Here is a 19,490-nt window from a genome sequence, read left to right as displayed (position 1 = left end):
TACTAGGAATATAAATAGTTCTGCTTTACCCTTTCTAAATATTACACTTCTCTGCTTCTGTTCAAAGCCAACTCCTCCTTCCCCCATATAACAATGAGTCAATTCAGACTGGCATGGAATACCAAGGCAACCCTCACATCACTGTGCCAGTGTATGCCAACAGAGAGGGCATTGTTGTTACCCAGTAGAGTTCTGAGTGTGGCCAGAGATTTGCTGTATACAAAGTAGAGAAGGCTGGATAGATTGCCTTGGATGTCCCCAGTGTGTGCCAACTCTAGCTCCCGTATATAAACAGGGGTTTGTACAGTATGCTGTAACATCAAACATCACAATGCATTGCAGGCTACATACATGCTCCCATTGTTTTAGGAGCCTCTGAATTATGGCAGCCATAAAGAAAAGCATTAGATCATTTGCATATACATCACTCCAATATTCTGCAAGCGGCATAGATAGATTCTGTTAGTAGTAAATAGATCCCATCCTCATCATCTTTATACAGTGTGGCATTATCAATTCATGTACTGTAGGAAAGAACCTGTGGCTATGCACTTTCTGCAGAACTACAATTCCCAGTCTCTGCCTAGCGAGTATGCTGAGCCTTGTTGTTCCACAGCAACTGATTAGTCACAGGATGCCTATGCTTGGCATCATTATACAGTGCAATGTCATCATTATCAGTGTCTACTCTAGATTCTCAGTATCATTATACAGCACAGTGTGATCATTGTCAGTTTATAGAATCTCAGCATCATCATTATACAGCGCAGTGTGCTCACTATCAGTGTATAGATACTCAGTATTATTATACAGCGCAGTGTGATCACTATCAGTGTATAGATACTCAGTATCATTATACAGCGCAGTGTGATCACTATCAGAGTATAGATACTCGGTATCATTATACAGTGCAGTATGATCACTATCAGTGTATAGGTACTTAGATCACTATATAGTGTGACAATAATCACCCTGGAGACACTCACAGAATCTGTAGGGCGGTTTTGTATAATAAATATAAGTAACTTATCCTCTGTGACATGATAGAACATGTGTAAGACACAGGGGCACATTGGAGGTTGGAGTTAATGTTAATGTGTCACTCGCATGCAGTGCAGACCACAAGGAGTTAAAGCGGAGCAGACAGCTCGGCTCAATAGTTGGCATATAGTACCTGATGCTGCCAACCTTGCAGTGCCCAGCGAATCAGAACAAAACATGGCGGAGGGGGGTGATACCAGCTGTCTTTTCAGAGCTGTGGGAACCTCAGACTGGCAAGGATAAACATTTCAGGGCAGGGGAGGGATGGGTGGGAAAAGGGTCAGGGGTCAGGCAAGGATTGCCCATGGGCACTGGCCTAGCCAACCTCACTGGGGAAGTGGCATACTGAGAAATGTTCTGTCTGCGTGTCTTCCCATCTCTCCCTCTAGCTCGCTTTCTCTGCCCCCTCTCATCTCTGCCGCTTTCACTTGGTGTCTTTTGTCAGTCATGTCTCCCCCTTTTCATCTCTGTGTGTGATGCTTTGCTGTCTCTTCCCCCGTCCTCCATGCTCTGCACTCTTTCAGCCGCTCTGCACTCTATTGTGGGGATCCATCGCTCTCTAAACTTCTCTTTCTCTTCCCCTTTCCCTCTCCCCCACTATCTCAGTCTTTATTTCCTACATCTCTCTACCTTCATTCCTATCCATCCATCCTCTCCCTGATGCTCCCTTTCTCCATTGCTCCCTGTGCCACATAATGTTCCCAACTCTCTGAAACCTATTTACTAACAGTCAGGGATATCTATCTATCTATCTATCTATCTATCTATCTATCTATCTATCTATCTATCTATCTATCTATCTATCTATCTATCTATCTATCTATCTATCTATCATCTAGCTATTATCTATCTATCTATCTATTATCTATCTATCTATCTATCTATCTATCTATCTATCTATCTATCTATCTATCTATCTCTCTCTGTCTGTCTATCTATCTATCTATCTATCTATCTATCTAGCTGTCTGTCTGTCTGTCTGTCTGTCTATCTATCTATCTATCTATCTATCTATCTATCTATCTATCTATCTATCTATCTATCTATCTATCTATCTATCTATCATCTAGCTATTATCTATCTATCTATCTATCTATCTATCTGTCTGTCTGTCTGTCTGTCTGTCTGTCTGTCTGTCTGTCTGTCTGTCTGTCTATCTAATTGTCTGTCTGTCTATCTGTCTGTCTATCTGTCTATCTAATTGTCTGTCAGTCTATCTGTCTGTCTGTCTGTCTGTCTGTCTGTCTGTCTGTCTATCTATCTCTATATACATACACAGTCATGATCACACATTTATGTAAAAAGCAGCACAGAGGACACTACGGGGAAAGCAGATAACAGTGCATTAGAAGAAAAATACATCATTAAAGGGCCCATTTACTGTTCATTGAGGTTTAGATTAGATAAATAGAATTTCTTATAGCTGCTATATGGGCAATAAGAAATTTTTGCCTAGATGTATTAAAAATCACATCAAGGGACAGACGTTCCAATAGGAGCCTATCCCAACAATGTGTAAGCTAAAGTGATTGCATCAGCAATCGCTTCACTTTATGCTGCAGACCAGAGCCGGCCATAGGCATAGGCAAACTAGGCAATTGCCTAGGGCATTTGATATGCCTAGGGGCATCAGTAGCTTCTGCTGATTAAAATGATATGCGGCATGCCTATATTCTTTGTGTAGTATTTCATATGCAGATACAGCACAGTTTTACACAGTATATAGGCATGCTGCATATCATATTAATCAGCAGAAGCTGCTTGTGCATCCTAGCCACATAGCAATGCAAATAAGATGCATTTTCATAAAAAAAGGTGCCCGACATTAACATTGAGGCATCTGTATCCAAGCAGAGGCAGAGGTCACAGTGTTAGTGGCAGTGTGAGTACTGTGTGCATGTGAGTGGGTTGGTTGTGCAATAGTGTTCGGAATATGTGTAAGGAGCATTATCTGTGTCATGTAAAAATGCATTAATAATGTGCAACATATGTGTAAAGGGGCACTATGTGTGTCATTATGTGTATAAGGGCATTAATAATGTGTGGCATATGTGTAACAGGGTACTACTGTATGTGTGTCATTATGTGTATAGGGGCACTAATAATGTGCAGCAAATGTCTAGGGGGCACTATGTGCATCATTATGTGTATAAGGGCATTAATAATGTGCGGAATATGTGTAAGGGACATTGGTGGTCATTCTGAGATGATCGCAGCTGTGCTAAATTTAGCACAGCTACGATCATTCACACTGACATGCAGGGGGACACCCAGCACAGGGCTATCCCACCTTGCATGTCAGTGCCAGCCCCCCCCCCACCCCCGCAGAAGTGCAAAGGCATCGCAAAGCGGCAATGCCTTTGCACTTCAAGAGTAGCTCCCGGCCAGCGGAGCTTTAGAGTGCTGGCTGGGAGCTACTCATCGCTCCCCAGCCCGCAACAGCTGCGTGTGACGTCACGCAGCCGCTGCAGCCCGCCCCCGTTTGGTCCGGCCACGCCTGCGTTGGCCGGACCGTGCCCACGAAACGGTGGCCAAACGCAGCTGTTCCGCCCCCCCCGCCCAGCGACCGCCTCTGCCTGTCAATCAGACAGAGGCAATCGTAGCGGCATGCGCCGGCGCACGCGCAGTTTTGACCCAATCGCACCACTGCGATAAACTGCAGCATGCGATGGGGTCAGAATGACCCCCATTATGTGTAAAAGGGCATTGATAAAGGTTGTTATAAAGTGTAAGGCACATTATGTTTATAAGGACATTAATAATGTGTCTTATGTGTAAGGGGCATTACTGTGTGGAATTCTGTGTATAAATGCATTACTAATGTGTGGCATTATGTGTATAAGGTGCTCTACTATGTGGCATTGCGTATGGAAAGGGCACTACTGTGTTGTCTAATGTGAATAAAGAGCAATAGGGTGTGGTGTAATGTGAATAAGGAGCAATTCAGTGTGATGTAATGTGAATAAGGGGCTCTACTGTGAGGAGTAACGTTTATAAGGTAAAGTGATACTACTGTGGGATGTAATATGAATTATGGACACTATCGCATGAGAAAATGTGAATAAAGTTGCAGTACTATGTGGTGTAATTGGAATTGGGGTTACTATTGTGTGGCCATGACCCTTGCTAGCAAAAACACACCCCTTTTTGGGCTGTGCGCCAAGTGTGCAAACTGTTCCTATTTAAAATACAAACACCAAAATAAGGATTGCTATAGGTGAGGGGTGATGGTGCTGGGAAAGAGGTGCAAGGTCAGAGGCGGAACCAGCGGTGGTGCTAGGGGGCACCAGCCAAAATCTTGCCTAGGGCATCATATTGGTTAGGGCCGGCTCTGCTGCAGACCCACTGTGCATGTGTGGTCATTAGACATTGCATGCACCAGTGACTGTTACTGGGGACGGATCCAGGCAATCCCCCTCCTGGTAAACTCCGATATGTAGCCCATGAACTACATTGGCTAATGCCATCGCTACTGTGATGGGAAACTGGGAAAGCACAGCAGATATCTGATGCAGAACCCCTGTAATACTTTCAGGCAAGGTTGGACTGGCCCACACCACAGGGGTGCAGGGGAAACCCACGGTGGGTCCTACTGCCCGGGTCCCCTCCTCACTAGGGATCAGGCACTGATCAGACTGTGTACTTGAATTACATTATACATACTGTATGTTACCTTATGCTGCACTGGACTATGGTGTATTTTGTACAGTGCATTTCTGGTATTAATTTGGTACATTATCATGCATGCACTAGCAGTATTTACTATATATATATATATTTATCAAGGGGGCCAGCCCATACACCCCAACTAGTGACTGGCCACACTCCTAAACATGGGCCCCTACCACTGCATTCCCTGGCGGGCCCTTCATGCCCCAGTCCTACACTGCTTTCAGGCGGTGGTCTTCAGGTTGCCGGCAGTCGGTTTCTCGGCGACCAGCATCCCAACAGCCAGCATACCGACATCTTTTCTCCCTCTTAGGGGTCTACGACCCCCCTGGAGGGAGAATAGATAGCATGGTGCTCATTTGCGCCCGCCCAGATGTCGGTATGCCGGCGGTTGGGATTCCGGCGCCGGTATGCTGGTCGCCGGGACCCCGACCGCTGGCAAACCATACTACACCCCTTTCAGTGGATACTTACATTCAATGGATTTACCTATGGGCTGTAGGACTGCAGCCTCCCCCCCCTTCCCCCTCAACGTAAAAATTCACCACCCAGCTCAGTGTCAGTGAAGCCAGATGCAGTCTGCACAGAATCAGCCCTATAGTATATACATTGTTACTGTGGCTGTTATACTATATGAAGATGGAGACATCTAATCGCATTTGCCTTATGACCGCTGCAGGAAAAAGAGCTCCGAGTGATTTGCAAGGGGGGCGATGGACCTTTTTATTTAATTTAATTTTACTTTTATTTACCTTTGTATTTAATTACATTTTTATACATATATATTTTTTTAGATTTATTAATAACACATTTCAGACACAATGCTATCATATATATGGGATCCATTCAATTTGCCGGCTGTCGGGATCCCAGCAGTCAGGATATGGACGCTGGAATCCCGACAGCCGGCAATTCCGTCAAAACCGGACTATTCCCACTCGTGGGTGACTGGGTGTCCACAACACCTATAGACTGGGAATAGATCCTGTGGCTAGCGCAGCGAGCCTGCAAGGGTACTGTTTGCACATGGCCTGCTGCCGGCATTCTGGTGGGCGGGATGCCGCTGTTGGGATATGGACAGTCAAGATCCCACCTGCCAGTAAATCATATATATATATATATATATATATATATATATATGACACTTTATTAAAGCATTATATTTGGACAAACTGTGCATCAGGTACAGCATACAAACGGAGCAGCGTCCTTTTTAGATGTAATCCAACTTTACAGCATCAAAGTGTGTCACCCCCACCACCACCACCATACAAGTCCTATAGTTCCTGCGTAGAAGATGTCACACGCAGATGCTCCGATGAAATAGATGGTGGCGGACAGCCTGCATACACAGCCATGCATATGTCTGGAGGGGGTCATCCTTGATTACTGCCTCAGCGATTACATCGCAGTTGTTTTGTGGTCGCATCACTGGCCACCAACTAGCATGCTGCGTGGCCCCCCATCATGTCACACTGAATAGGGTCCTCAGCCTGTTTGCTACATTTATGGAACATTCCAGAAATACCATTTTCACTTTGCAGGTTCTGGTTTTATTGCAATGAAATTGTAATTGTTGTAAATATTATCACGTGCAGATGTTTTCCCTGCCTCCCACTATGTATCCAAGAAATAAAAACTCACATTACCTCTTGCACAGCACAGAGAGGTGGCTATCGGAGGAACCTTCCTCTGATGACCCGTACACGCACCACCAGGTTTTGCTGGCCAACACTTATACTCATAAGTGTCTTAAACCGGCGTTATTACAAACTCCTCATCACTCTTTGTGCTCAACAGGTATGATTCGTGGAACTGCACATCCCAGCAAGTTGTACTGCATTTGCTGATTATGTCAAATGAATATCATGATTGAATAGTTTTGGTATATTGAGAAAGCGAGTTTTTTTTTTGTATGTTTTTCTCTTTGTAAAGATATAGTTGGCTGCCTTATTGGTATGTAATGTCTGTTTTTTTAAGCTAATTTATGGCCTTAGCTTAAAGGGGGATTGTATTGGGTGGAGTTTGCAATCATTGCATTCGCATGGATATTGTTCATGTTTAAAGTCTAGTATACGGCTGGATAGCCATCGGCTGGTAGTGCTTCCATAGAAGTGCTGACATAAAAGTGTTATTATAAAAATAGCGTTATACCTGCGTTAAACCGAAGGAAAACAGAAGGGAAACATCAACACACCAACACTACCACAAATGGACTGCCTTAATGCCTCACAGTATGTAATTCATCTTATGCATATTATCTGTTTTTAAAAACCAATGAAAAGGCATCCCCAATCTGCTCACTACAGTTCTCTCTTATGCAAACTTATGTATGTTTCTTGATGTAATGATTTCTTGTAAATGTCATTGCATGTGTGGGGAAGTTGCTCGGTGAAACAGTTTATTATTGCATACTGACTGGTGTTTACCTCCTTTGAACATTTACCCATTGTGGTCAGGTGTACTATATCTTTATATTTAGTAAGGTGTAGTCATGGTGTAAAGGACAGAGTATGATTACTGATTAGTAAAAGAAAACAAATACTGAGCAACATCCCCAAACAGGTAATTTCAACTTTAAACTTGTCATTTATTTTGTACGCTCTGGACAGGGCTACTAATAACAAATGCACAGACAAAACTCTTAAAGCTATGTCTGCAAATGCAAGGAGCTTAGGAGACAAAATTCCAGCGCTAATTGCGATAATGACAAGGGATAACCTGGATTTTGTGGCAATTACAGAGTCTTGGTGCAATGAGAATCATGACTGGGACTTAGCTATACCAGGATACAATTTATTTAGGAAGGATAGAATAGGAAGAATATGAGGAGGGGTAGCAATGTATGTGAAAAAAAGCATAAATGCTACTTTAATACAAAATATTGAAGCCAAAACTGAGGCCCTTTGGGTCACCATAGAAACTGGGAAGAAGGACATTATTCGCATTGGGGTGATCTATAGACCACCAGGCCAGGGGCAGGATTTGGACAGGAACCTATTGTTGGACATCTCTAAAATGGCTTTAAAGGGAGAAGTCATAATCATGGGATACTTTAATTTACCTGATATAAATTGGGAGGGGTCTTTTGCAAGTTCAGCTACAAGTGGCAAATTTCTACATTCCTTACAGGGAGCATCTCTCAAGCAATTGGTGAGGGAGCCCACTCGCAAAGACTCAATATTAGATCTAATTCTTACAAATGGTGATAGGATATCTGATATATATGTGGGTGAGCACCTGGGATCCAGTGATCATCAAGCAGTATGGTTTAGTATAAAGACAGGATCCACCTCCTGTCACACAAAAACAAAGGTGTTGGATTTTAGAAATGCTGACTTTGCAAAAATGGGGAGATGTTTAAGTGATTCATTGGCAGACTGGAGGAACTTGGAAGGAGTGCAGGAGAGGTGGAAAAAACTGAAAAGTGCAATACTAAGTGCAACAGACCTTTGTATCAAAATGGTTAGGAAAAACACCAGGAAAAGGAAGCCAGTGTGGTTCACAAAAGAAGTATCAACTAGTGTGAAAGCAAAAAAGATGGCTTTTAGGAAATACAAACAGACTCAAAATAATAACGACAAAGAGGTGTATCTGGACAGACGGAAGGATGCTAAGAAAGTGATCAGACGTGCAAAGGCAGAAGCTGAGGAGAAAATGGCCCAGTCAGTAGATAAAGGGGGCAAAACTTTTTTTAAGTATATAAGTGAAAGGAGAAAATCAAATGGAGGAATAATAAGACTTAAGACAGAGAGTGAGCATTTGGTGAAGGGAGACAAGGCAATAGCAGATCACCTAAATAATTATTTTTGCTCAGTATTTACTACAGAAGAAGTGATGGGGCCACAGTTAAGTTGCAAGGACATTCATAAAAATAAGGTAGCTGAAAATACATTTACAGAGGAGAAGGTCCTAACAGAACTTTCAAAACTAAAAGTGGATAAATCAATGGGACCAGATGGGATACACCCAAGGATACTCAAAGAGCTAAGAGATGTGCTGGTTACACCTTTAACAGAATTATTTAACCAGTCACTAAATACAGGTGCTATTCCAGAGGACTGGAAAAGAGCAAATGTAGTTCCACTGCACAAAAGTGGAAGCAAGGAAGAAGCAAGTAACTACAGACCAGTAAGCCTTACATCAGTAGTAGGGAAAGTAATGGAAAAACTATTAAAAGAAAGAGTAGTGGAATATCTTAAATCAAACAACTTACAGGATCCAAAACAGCATGGATTTACTGGTGGGAGATCATGCCAAACTAATCTTATTGACTTTTTTGACTCTGTGATGAAAATAATAGATCAAGGGGGAGCTGTAGACGTAGCATATCTAGACTTTAGTAAGGCATTTGACACTGTCCCACATCGCAGACTGCTAAATAAACTTGAAAGCCTGGGGGTGGATTATAAATCAGTTAAATGGATAAGAACCTGGTTGCAGGATAGGAAACAGACAGTCGTAGTTAATGGAGTGCAATCTATGGAGGGAAATGTTACCAGTGGAGTACCCCAGGGATCTGTACTTGGTCCAGTTCTCTTTAATATCTTTGTTGGTGACATTGCAGATGGTATTGAAGGTAAGATATGCCTTTTTGCAGATGATACAAAGATATGCAACAGGGTAGACACACCGGGAGGGGTCAAACAAATTATTAATGACCTAGGTAGGCTTGAGAAATGGTCAAGAACGTGCCAACTACAGTTTAATGCTAAAAAATGCAAAATCATGCACTTGGGTCTCAAAAACCCAAAGGCTAAGTATAGTATCAAGGGTACTATAATGGAAACTACTGAGGAGGAAAGAGATTTAGGAGTCACTATTTCAAGTGACTTGAAGGCAGGAAAGCAATGCAACAAAGCAATGAGAAAGGCAAGTCAGATGCTTGGTTGCATAGGGAGAGGAATCAGTAGCAGGAAAAAAGAAGTGATAATGCCACTGTATAGGTCATTGGTACGGCCCCATCTGGAATACTGTGTCCAGTTCTGGAGACCCTATCTCCAGAAGGATATAAATACATTAGAGAGTGTACAAAGAAGGGCAACTAAAATGGTGCATGGCCTACATCACAAAACTTACCCGGAAAGGCTAAAAGATCTTAACATGTATAGTTTGGAGGAGAGAAGGGAAAGGGGGGACATGATAGAAACTTTCAAATATATCAAGGGTCTTAACAAAGTTCAGGAGGGAAACATTCTTCAAAGGAAAAGAAGTATTAGAACTCTAGGGCATACATTGAGACTGGAGGGGGGGAGGTTCAGGGGAAGTTTAAGGAAAAATTACTTCACAGAAAGGGTAGTGGATAAGTGGAATAGCCTCCCATCAGAGGTGGTAGAGGCTAAGACTGTAGGGCAATTTAAACATGCTTGGGACAGGCATATGAATATCCTTACAAAGAATTAAGGTTAATAAAATGGTTGAGATTGCCTAAAGGATAAAATAAAAAAGGGGCAGACTAGATGGGCCAAGTGGTTCTTATCTGCCGTCAAATTCTATGTTTCTATGTGTACACAACTGCGTCTACAGTCCATTTATTTGTGCTTCAATGCTGATAAATGCAGGCAGTTGCTTACCCATCATGCGATATCATCAGGGAGGTGTCTGTTTGGCTTGAAATTTATTCTGCTGCAGGACAATAACCCCAAACATACAGCCAATGTCATTAATGACTATCTTCAGCATAAAGAAGAACAAGGAGTTTTGGAAGTGATGATATGGCCCCCACGGAGCCCTGATCTCAACATCATTGAGACTGTCTAGGATTACATTAAGAGACGACATGTCAAGAAACCAGTCCCAAAATGTCTGCATTTTTCTAGCCACCCCCGTTAACTCCCCCAAACACTGACTACCTGTCACTCATTTTGTGAATAAATGGTGCAGTGCATTTGCTAGACCATTCCCGAACGTGCGCAGTATTACTCCACTTTGCCCGTCATCAACATTGCGTGCACCGTTACATCAGGCCCTATTTTAGGTTAGGATATAAACAGCTGTGTATGTGGGTTTCTTTTGGAAGACATAGGGCGCTGTGTGACATAGCAGTAGGGAGTATACTCTGTGTGAGTTTGTCTTGTTCCTTTGCCCTTCATCAATCGGCTTTGGTGAAACTTGTAGACAGTATCACTCGGATATGAAAGAACTAATAGGTGAGAGTACACAAGTGCCTGAAATTACTCTCTACTCCAACCAATGAAAACATGCCCATTGCAAATAGCTTCCTGGTCCGGTGTAAATGCAATTTGAGAGGTGCTGTACTGACCCTTTTCATTCTCTTTCCTGTTACAGAGGCTACAGTATCTTCCATTCTCCCTCTGTTATAGAGGTTACTATACCATAACTGGGGGGTAAGTACCCACAAAGGACTCCCCAGATGGAAAACTTAGGTGAGTGACCGACTTGGGTTCCTCTGGCATGTGTCATACCCCTGGCTTCCGCAGAAGTCTGTTAACATTGCTGTACCGGAGGTAACCACTGGGCCACAGGAACCAGCGACATTGACGTCACAACTGGTTGTGCATATTTTAATGCGCACTCAGTTGTGATGTCTGGCCAATTGTTACGTGTTGATGCTTACCAAAAGTGGTTGCACGATTGCTGGGTCAGTTGCGCCGATGGTCAGAGGTGTACCCCACATAACACAAACACTACACTCCTCACAAACACACCACAGACACACACAAGTAAATACTGAAACAATTGTAACAGACAAAAAAATTAGACAAACTTTAAACTAAGACAACACAGAAAATGATAAGACAACTTTTTAGAATTCGCAAAATCACTCAACAAACAACTCTCCAAAATCACCTCTCCTAACTTCAACGGCCTCCAACTGGGTGTGGTTCGTTTTATCGACAGTGTCTAGGTCGACAATGTTTAGGTCGACCACTATAGGTCGACAGTCACTAGGTCGACATGGATGGAAGGTCGACAGGGTTTCTAGGTCGACATGTGCTAGGTCGACAGGTCTAAAGGTCGACATGAGGATTTTTTTTTTTTGTGTCGGGATCCCAAATTAGTGCACCGCGTCCCCTCGCATGGCTCGCTTCGCTCGCCATGCTTCGGGCATGGTGCCTTCGCTCCGCTACCGCTTCGCTCGGCACACTTTACCGTTCCAATCGTAGTCCACGTGGATCGTTAAGTATGAAAAAATAAAAAAAATAAAATGTGAAAAACTCATGTCGACCTTTAGACCTGTCGACCTAGAAACCCTGTCGACCTTCCATCCATGTCGACCTAGTGACTGTCGACCTATAGTGGTCGACCTAAACATTGTCGACCTAGACACTGTCGATCTTCAGACCGGATCCCCCTCCAACTACCTCACTATACCCTCACAATGGGGATGATTCAGAGGTGGACGGGGGGAGATGTGTTTCCTCTGGGCATACATCCAGGACGCACTCTGCATGTGTCACCGCCAGCCGACGCTGATCGGAACTGCATGGTGAGGACTCTTCTTTCTAGCCAGTGGAAACTGGCAGTCTTTATTTAGTTAACATACTAAGATGACTATTTATTAACATTATTTTTACTAAATTAATGTGAAAAAGGATGTATTAAAGGGCATTTGGTGCACTTTTCATGAAAAACTGCTCCAAACCCTTTAATTCACTTTTTGTTAGTAACCCACATCGCATTCCCCATACTTATAATGGGAAATGTGATGTGGCCAAATTTACTAAAAAACAAATGTGAAAAAATACCGCAGTGTGCCCTGTGATAATCTCGCCAGCTCAGGCTGGAGAGTTCACAGGGCAGCACTGCGATAAGCACCCTTTCTGCTGCGGGGTACACTGTGCTCCACAAGGAATAACATCAGGGTGTAGAGTAGGATCTTGATCCAAGGCACCAACAACCTTTGACTGTTCCCAAGATGCACAGAGCCGCCTCCTCTATAACCCCGCCTCCGTGCACAGGAGCTCAGTTTTGTAGTTGGTGCCTTGCAGTAAGCAGCCAGTCAACAGGGGGGCTGCTCCTGCAGCCCTAAAGAAATAGCTATTTCAGAAGAAAATAAAATCTGAAGCCTTCAAGGGCTGCAGCAGTGTCTGGATGTCAGTCAGACATCCCCTGCTGCAGCTCCATCACTCCCCCAGCGGCGCTGTATACTCCCGCGCCCTGGTTGCTGGGTAATTACAGCGGAGGCTCCGGTGTTCTTCTAGTCACACACACTCGCCGTTGTCCTCCCAGATCACGTGGCTGCATACAGGGGGAGGTAAGGGGGTCTCTTTGGCTCACTGTTATCACAATCTGGCGCAGCCGGTGGGAGGCGGGCCGCGCGCTGGCGTGGACACTGTAAGGGGCAGGGGCTCCACTAGCCACCAGGGCACTGGTCGGTTTTCTTCATAAAACCGTTTGTTTGACAGCCCGCAGCGCCTGGTGGGGATGCCAGCACGGGGGATAAGGCCTGACCTGTAGCCCCTCCCCCCAGCCCCAGGGCGCCATTTAGGCAAATGTTCCCGCCCTGGAGCTGCATATCTCTCCCTCACTCCCTGTCAGCCGCCATTACACGGAGCTGTGCTGTTCCTGGGACGGCTTGGGCAAATCCTCCTCTGTAAAGCCGCCTGCACGTCACCGCAGTGCATTTTACAGGATACTCAAGTATTCTACCTGTCAGTGGACAGTGTTAGTTAAGAAAGAGTGCATACAGTCGGGGTTGTGTGGTACACCCTGTGATATACATCCAGTATTTGCTGTGTTTTGCTATATCTACTGTTATATATATATATAGTGATGTGCACCGGAAATTTTTCGGGTTTTGTGTTTTGGTTTTGGATTCGGTTCCGCGGCCGTGTTTTGGATTCGGACGCGTTTTGGCAAAACCTCCCTGAAAATTTTTTGTCGGATTCGGGTGTGTTTTGGATTTGGGTGTTTTTTTACAAAAAACCCTCAAAAACAGCTTAAATCATAGAATTTGGGGGTCATTTTGATCCCATAGTATTATTAACCTCAATAGCCATATTTTCTAGTGATGAGCACCGGAAATTTTTCGGGTTTTGTGTTTTGGTTTTGGGTTCGGTTCCGCGGCCGTGTTTTGGGTTCGAACGCGTTTTGGCAAAACCTCACCGAATTTTTTTTGTCGGATTCGGGTGTGTTTTGGATTCGTTTTTTTTTTCTTCAAAAAACCCTAAAAAACAGCTTAAATCATAGAATTTGGGGGTCATTTTGATCCCAAAGTATTATTTTCCTCAATAACCATTATTTCCACTCATTTTCAGTCTATTCTGAACACCTCACACCTCACAATATTATTTTTAGTCCTAAAATTTGCACCAAGGTCGCTGGATGACTAAGCTCAGCGACCCAAGTGGCCGACACAAACACCTGGCCCATCTAGTAGTGGCACTGCAGTGTCACGCAGGATGGCCCTTCCAAAAAACACTCCGCAAACAGCACATGACACAAAGAAAAAAAGAGGCGCAATGAGGTAGCTGTGTGAGTAAGATAAGCGACCCAAGTGGCCGACACAAACACCTGGCCCATCTAGGAGTGGCACTGCAGTGTCACGCAGGATGGCCCTTCCAAAAAACACTCCCCAAACAGCACATGACGCAAAGAAAAAAAGAGGCGCAATGAGGTAGCTGTGTGAGTAAGATAAGCGACCCAAGTGGCCGACACAAACACCGGGCCCATCTAGGAGTGTCACTGCAGTGTCACGCAGGATGGCCCTTCCAAAAAACACTCCCCAAACAGCACATGACGCAAAGAAAAAAAGAGGCGCAATTAGGTAGCTGTGTGAGTAAGATAAGCGACCCAAGTGGCCGACACAAACACCTGGCCCATCTAGGAGTGGCACTGCAGTGTCACGCAGGATGGCCCTTCCAAAAAACACTCCCCAAACAGCACATGACGCAAAGAAGAAAAAAAAGAGGCGCAATGAGGTAGCTGTGTGAGTAAGATAAGCGACCCAAGTGGCCGACACAAACACCTGGCCCATCTAGGAGTGGCACTGCAGTGTCACGCAGGATGGCCCTTCCAAAAAACACTCCCCAAACAGCACATGACGCAAAGAAAAATGAAAGAAAAAAGAGGTGCAAGATGGAATTGTCCTTGGGCCCTCCCACCCACCCTTATGTTGTATAAACAGGACATGCACACTTTAACCAACCCATCATTTCAGTGACAGGGTCTGCCACACGACTGTGACTGAAATGACGGGTTGGTTTGGACCCCCACCAAAAAAGAAGCAATTAATCTCTCCTTGCACAAACTGGCTCTACAGAGGCAAGATGTCCACCTCATCATCATCCTCCGATATATCACCGTGTACATCCCTCTCCTCACAGATTATCAATTCGTCCCCACTGGAATCCACCATCTCAGCTCCCTGTGTACTTTGTGGAGGCAATTGCTGCTGGTGAATGTCTCCACGGAGGAATTGATTATAATTCATTTTAATGAACATCATCTTCTCCACATTTTCTGGATGTAACCTCGTACGCCGATTGCTGACAAGGTGAGCGGCGGCACTAAACACTCTTTCGGAGTACACACTTGTGGGAGGGCAACTTAGGTAGAATAAAGCCAGTTTGTGCAAGGGCCTCCAAATTGCCTCTTTTTCCTGCCAGTATAAGTACGGACTGTCTGACGTGCCTACTTGGATGCGGTCACTCATATAATCCTCCACCATTCTTTCAATGGGGAGAGAATCATATGCAGTGACAGTAGACGACATGTCCGTAATCGTTGTCAGGTCCTTCAGTCCGGACCAGATGTCAGCATCAGCAGTCGCTTCAGACTGCCCTGCATCACCGCCAGCGGGTGGGCTCGGAATTCTGAGCCTTTTCCTCGCACCCCCAGTTGCGGGAGAATGTGAAGGAGGAGATGTTGACAGGTCGCGTTCCGCTTGACTTGACAATTTTGTCACCAGCAGTTCTTTGAACCCCAGCAGACTTGTGTCTGCCGGAAAGAGAGATCCAAGGTAGGTTTTAAATCTAGGATCGAGCACGGTGGCCAAAATGTAGTGCTCTGATTTCAACAGATTGACCACCCGTGAATCCTTGTTGAGCGAATTAAGGGCTCCATCCACAAGTCCCACATGCCTAGCGGAATCGCGCTGGAATTTGCCCAGATTTAATGCACACACAATATTGCTGGCGTTGTCCGATGCCACAAATCCACAGGAGAGTCCAATTGGGGTAAGCCATTCTGCGATGCTCTTCCTCAGTTGCCGTAAGAGGTTTTTAGCTGTGTGCGTATTCTGGAAAGCGGTGATACAAAGCGTAGCCTGCCTAGGAAAGAGTTGGCGTTTGCGAGATGCTGCTACTGGTGCCGCCGCTGCTGTTCTTGCGGCGGGAGTCCATACATCTACCCAGTGGGCTGTCACAGTCATATAGTCCTGAGCCTGCCCTGCTCCACTTGTCCACATGTCCGTGGTTAAGTGGACATTGGGTACAACTGCATTTTTTAGGACACTGGTGAGTCTTTTTCTGAGGTCTGTGTACATTTTCGGTATCGCCTGCCTAGAGAAATGGAACCTAGATGGTATTTGGTACCGGGGACACAGTACCTCCAACAAGTCTCTAGTTGGCTCTGCAGTAATGATGGATACCGGAACTACGTTTCTCACCGCCCAGGATGCCAAGGCCTCAGTTATCCGCTTTGCAGCAGGATGACTGCTGTGATATTTCATCTTCCTCGCAAAGGACTGTTGGACAGTCAATTGCTAGGTGGAAGTAGTAAAAGTGGTCTTACGAGTACGACTTCCCCTCTGGGATGACCATCGACTCCCAGCAGCAACAACAGCAGCGCCAGCAGCAGTAGGCGTTACACGCAAGGATGCATCGGAGGAATCCCAGGCAGGAGAGGACTCGTCAGAATTGCCAGTGACATGGCCTGCAGGACTATTGGCATTCCTGGGGAAGGAGGAAATTGACACTGAGGGAGTTGGTGGGGTGGTTTGCGTGAGCTTGGTTACAAGAGGAAGGGATTTACTGGTCAGTGGACTGCTTCCGCTGTCGCCCAAAGTTTTTGAACTTGTCACTGACTTATGATGAATGCGCTGCAGGTGACGTATAAGGGAGGATGTTCCGAGGTGGTTAACGTCCTTACCCCTACTTATTACAGCTTGACAAAGGCAACACACGGCTTGACAAATGTTGTCCGCATTTCTGTTGAAATACTTCCACACCGAAGAGCTGATTTTTTTGGTATTTTCACCAGGCATGTCAATGGCCCTATTCCTCCCACGGACAACAGGTGTCTCCCCGGGTGCCTGACTTAAACAAACCACCTCACCATCAGAATCCTCCTGGTCAATTTCCTCCCCAGCGCCAGCAACACCCATATCCTCCTCATCCTGGTGTACTTCAACACTGACATCTTCAAACTGACTATCAGGAACTGGACTGCGGGTGCTCCTTCCAGCACTTGCAGGGGGCGTGCAAATGGTGGAAGGCACATGCTCTTCACGTCCAGTGTTGGGAAGGTCAGGCATCGCAAACGACACAATTGGACTCTTCTTGTGGATTTGTGATTTCGAAGAACGCACAGTTCTTTGCTGTGCTTTTGCCAGCTTGAGTCTTTTCATTTTTCTAGCGAGAGGCTGAGTGCTTCCATCCTCATGTGAAGCTGAACCACTAGCCATGAACATAGGCCAGGGCCTCAGCCGTTCCTTGCCACTCCGTGTGGTAAATGGCATATTGGCAAGTTTACGCTTCTCCTCCGACAATTTTATTTTAGATTTTTGAGTCCTTTTTTTACTGATATTTGGTGTTTTGGATTTTACATGCTCTGTACTATGACATTGGGCATCGGCCTTGGCAGACGACGTTGCTGGCATTTCATCGTCTCGGCCATGACTAGTGGCAGCAGCTTCAGCACGAGGTGGAAGTCGATCTTGATCTTTCCCTATTTTTGGAACCTCAACATTTTTGTTCTCCATATTTTAATAGGCACAACTAAAAGGCACCTCAGGTAAACAATGGAGATGGATGGATACTAGTATACTTATGGATGGACGAGCGACTGCCGACACAGAGGTAGCTACAGCCGTGGACTACCGTACTGCGTCTGCTGCTAATATAGACTGGATAATAATGATATAAAAAATATATATATATCACTACTGCAGCCGGACAGGTATATATTATATAATGACGGACCTGCTGGACACTGTCAGCACTGCAGACTCCTAAAGTAAGCTACTAGTATCAAGAAGATAGAAAGAAAAAAAAAACACCACAGGTAGGTGGTATACAATTATGGATGGACGAGCAACTGCCGACACAGAGGTAGCTACAGCCGTGGACTACCGTACTGCGTCTGCTGCTAATATAGACTGGATGATAATGATATAAAAAATATATATATAACACTACTGCAGCCGGACAGGTATATATTATATAATGACTGACCTGCTGGACACTGTCAACACTGCAGACTCCTAAAGTAAGCTACTAGTATCAAGAAGATAGAAAAAAAAAAAACACCACAGGTAGGTGGTATACAATTATGGATGGACGAGCGACTGCCGACACAGAGGTAGCTACAGCCGTGGACTACCGTACTGCGTCTGCTGCTAATATAGACTGGATGATAATGATATAAAAAATATATATATATCACTACTGCAGCCGGACAGGTATATATTATATAATGACGGACCTGCTGGACACTGTCAGCACTGCAGACTCCTAAAGTAAGCTACTAGTAGTATCAAGAAGATAGAAAAAAAAAAAAACACCACAGGTAGGTGGTATACAATTATGGATGGACGAGCGACTGCCGACACAGAGGTAGCTACAGCCGTGGACTACCGTACTGCGTCTGCTGCTAATATAGACTGGATGATAATGATATAAAATATATATATATATCACTACTGCAGCCGGACAGGTATATATTATATAATGACGGACCTGCTGGACACTGTCAGCAGCACTGCAGACTCCTAAAGTAAGCTACTAGTAGTATCAAGAAGATAGAAAAAAAAAAAACACCACAGGTAGGTGGTATACAATTATGGATGGACGAGCGACTGCCGACACAGAGGTAGCTACAGCCGTGGACTACCGTACTGCGTCTGCTGCTAATATAGACTGGATGATAATGATATAAAAAATATATATATATCACTACTGCAGCCGGACAGGTATATATTATAATGACGGACCTGCTGGACACTGTCAGCACTGCAGACTCCTAAAGTAAGCTACTAGTATCAAGAAGATAGAAAAAAAAAACACCACAGGTAGGTGGTATACAATTATGGATGGACGAGCGACTGCCGACACAGAGGTAGCTACAGCTGTGGACTACCGTACTGCGTCTGCTGCTAATATAGACTGGATGATAATGATATAAAAAATATATATATATATCACTACTGCAGCCGGACAGGTACATATTATATAATTAATGACGGACCTGCTGGACACTGTCAGCAGAATGCGTTTATAGAATAAAAACACCACACGACGAGTGTTTAACTTTTTCAGGCAGACAATCACAATATACTGGTGGTCAGACAGTGATCACTGGTCAGTCACACTGGCAGTGGCACTCTGGCAGCAAAAGTGTGCACTGTTAAATAATATGTACTCCTGCTACTGCTCCCCAGTCTCCCCCACAATTAAGCTGTGCGAGCACTGAGCACTCAGCACAGTCAGATATACATAGATGATGCAGCACACTGAGGCTGAGCACAGATATGGTATACTGTTACTGTGCCACTGTGTATCGTTTTTTTTCAGGCAGAGAACGGATTATATTAAATAATAATATAATAAAACTGCACTGGTGGTCACTGTTCAGTCACTAGTAAACTCTGCACTCTC

Source organism: Pseudophryne corroboree, chromosome 6, assembly GCF_028390025.1.
Source record: "Pseudophryne corroboree isolate aPseCor3 chromosome 6, aPseCor3.hap2, whole genome shotgun sequence".
NCBI classification, from domain to species: domain Eukaryota; kingdom Metazoa; phylum Chordata; class Amphibia; order Anura; family Myobatrachidae; genus Pseudophryne; species Pseudophryne corroboree.
The sequence above is the reverse complement of the archived record's forward strand: the minus strand, read 5'-3'. Positions refer to the sequence as shown.